Source organism: Lipotes vexillifer, unplaced genomic scaffold (assembly GCF_000442215.2).
Source record: "Lipotes vexillifer unplaced genomic scaffold, Lipotes_vexillifer_v1.1 scaffold1654, whole genome shotgun sequence".
NCBI classification, from domain to species: Eukaryota; Metazoa; Chordata; class Mammalia; order Artiodactyla; family Lipotidae; genus Lipotes; species Lipotes vexillifer.
The window spans coordinates 72,222-75,290 of record NW_006794528.1 but is presented as its reverse complement, the minus strand read 5'-3'; the positions used below and the strand labels follow the sequence as shown (position 1 = coordinate 75,290).

At 41.8% G+C, this 3,069-nt stretch overlaps 1 protein-coding gene across 2 annotated transcripts in view; it reads right to left on the bottom strand.

Annotated features, from left to right (window-relative positions):
• RAB8B (RAB8B, member RAS oncogene family) overlaps positions 1 to 3,069 on the bottom strand; it is a 67,284-nt gene that overhangs the window by 24,699 nt on the left and 39,516 nt on the right. The window lies entirely within an intron of this gene.

Genomic DNA, 3,069 nt, shown 5'->3' with positions numbered 1-3,069 from the left:
AGGAATGCCCTGGTATACAAAGCCAAGAATACCTTGGTATATACGGAAATACTAGGGAGCAGTGAACAAGAGTCACGTGTATCAACATGAATGAAGCTCAAAACAACGTCCAGTGAAAAGACCAACCGCAGACATGCACACAGAGTCAAACCATTTCTGTAAAATTTCAAAACCAAAAACGACAGTATGGATCATTTATACAACCATCCACGTGTAATTAAAATACAGAAAAATACGCAAGAATGGTTATCAACAAAATCCGGAGAGCTGGTACCTCTGGAGAGAAACGGAAGAGGAGGGATTAGGCAGGGGTTCACAGGGACTTCAACTCTACTTGTTATTTATTATTTCTAAAAGTGAGGGGTGGTACATGAATGTGGAAGTGTTTTCCATTAGGTATACTTTTGTATGCCTAAATTTGTTCATGATTTTTTAAAAGCAATGGCTAATTACTGGAAAAATGACATAGGGAGGCACACATTTATTCATGGCAGGAGAAAAATCAAACCAAATTTGAGAGATGAAAGGCACCTGAGAAGATTTAGGCCAGGGAAAAACAGGCACCACCCCCTCCCCAACTTGTTCAATACAAAGAGGGCCTTGGTGCTCAGTTCAATAGACTGAGCCCTTGGTGACCAGTTACGGGGTGACAGAAAGACTGGATAAAGCTCAGAAAGTGAGGGGACAGATGAGTGGCTTGGCGCTGCAAGGAGTGCTGGCCACTCAGATTTCCATTAGGGGTATCAAGGACATTTCCTTCCCCAACTGGAGGAAAAGGAGCTTCCATGTGGGCCAAGGACAAGGGAGGAATACACATGTGGTCACTGCTGGGAATGGTACCGTGGGAGAGGAACAGAGGAGCTCTGATTTTCCATCTCTAATGCGACAGGGAAGAGGCTTCGGCTGGGGGAGCAGGGGTCTGCCCTGCACCTCTGAGGAGAAGGTGGAGTATACCTGAGGCTTCTGCATTGTTCAGGGCGACCCACAGGAACAAGACCTGGCAGAGGCTGGCAGTGAGGCCCTAGCGAGGGATATGAACCAAGCACGTGCCCAAAGCACTGCTTATCAATCACAGTTCTCAGAAACCAGTGGTGGACCGGGAGGGAGGGCTTGACCAGCAAAAGGAAGGGACAGAAACTTTGAACTTGGCCCAAGTCCACAGTTAACAGAACTTAGAGGGAAAAGGAGTTTGGAATAAGCAGTCTTGGGCCTCCTTTCATTCCGCAAGTTAGATACGATTTAACATGGAGAGCAAACAGGTGGACAAAATTCTTTTACACCAAAGTCAGATTAGTCAGCCAACAGATATAATAACAAAACCTTTTCTGTTTCAAGAGAACAGGGAGGTTGCCCAGGTTTGTGAATGGGTAAAAGGATACCACTGCTTAAGTGTGGAAAAAGAGTACGAGGAAGGACTTTTCCTGGCCTTCAGAACTAACTCTGGGGGGCCGGGGAGTTGTCTCAACCTTCAGCTTAGGCTGTGACTTGATTTATTTTTGCTCTGTGAGTGCTGGAGGTTAGAACACAACACACACAGCTCTCTCTTCTATCTTGGGTCACTTGGTCACTTTTCCTTGCCCAGCCCAGGAAAATCAGGGGTGGAGAAACAGTAGGGACCTTCCTTCAACTGAAGTTTTAGACGTGTGGTTCCCACTGATGTTCTTCTAAAAGTCCAATTTGGCTGAAGTCAAGAGAGCCATGAAAAAAAAAAATTCAGATTTCTGGGATACTGAGCCTTTCAATGAACGACAGCAGTGTAAGATTCCAATGCTGGGTTTACCCCGGTGTTGCACACGGAGGGACAAAAACCACGGGTCATCTATCCCCTTTGACCCACTTTAAGAAGTATAAGTTTAACACTGCACTTTTACAATTAAAAAGAAAAAAATGTACTTTGTTTCAAAAGTACATTTGGGAACAAAAAACATCTGTGATTCCAGGCTATCTGAATATGAGTTCTGTGGTTTCTCTATTTACATTTCAGAGATACTCCAGGAACAGAAAAAAAGTTGCTCAGATATTGAAATCCACTTTAAAGAAATGTTACATTCACTTCCTTACTCAAGACTTTTATTTTTAATAATGAAGATACAGTAATAGATGGATCATGCCAGTTTTGAAACTTTGACAACCATATTTTGCTTATGTTTTTTCTGTGAACTTTTTTTTTTTTTCTTTTTTTGTGGTACGCAGGCCTCTCACTGTTGTGGCCTCTCGCGTTGCGGAGCACAGGCTCCGGACGCGCAGGCTCAGCGGCCATGGCTCACGGGCCCAGCCGCTTCGCAGCATGTGGGATCTTCCTGGACCGGGGCACGAACCCGTGTCCCCTGCATCGGCAGGCGGACTCTCAACCACTGCGCCACCAGGGAAGCCCTCTGTGGACTTTTAAACATGGAGAATAATAAAACTTTAGAGTAGCTGACTTCAGGATAATTAGCTAAAAGCTCTAATTAGAAAAAGAGATTAATGAAATAGGACAAAATATAAGTCATAGATTGAAACTTCAAACTATTTTTTTTTCCAAAATAAAGAAGGGACTTGGAAAAAATGTGTAAAAGTAAAAATAAAGTTAAGAATGTTACTTAGATTGAAAGAGAGGCATTCAAGGCATTGTTCTGTCTTAAAAACACACTAAGTTCATAAAAGCACATTTCCACCAAGTGCCAACTTTGCTGCATATATTTAGAACTATTTTTTATTTTATTCACTTATATTCAAATTTACTATCTGTTTTCTTATTTGAGAATTAGAAAGTCTAAAGTTCAAAAGGAAAAACACATTAAAAGTAAATTTAGGAGACGTTTTGACAACAGCGTGAAATGATCGCTGGCAGCCAAATATGTTAATTTTGTTAAATCCAATATTAGAAAAGGGGGATTTTTTTTTTAAAGGTGGACTAACAAGTGGTCTGCAAATATTATTTGCCCTTAAAGGGAAGGATACCTGATATACTAAAAAGAAGACAGACTAGAAGTCTTCAGATTTCTTTGGTTCTTTTACTCTGTGAATAGGAAGTGGTAAATGAAACCCCATTTATGGTGTAAATCAGCAGTAACACTTATCACCACT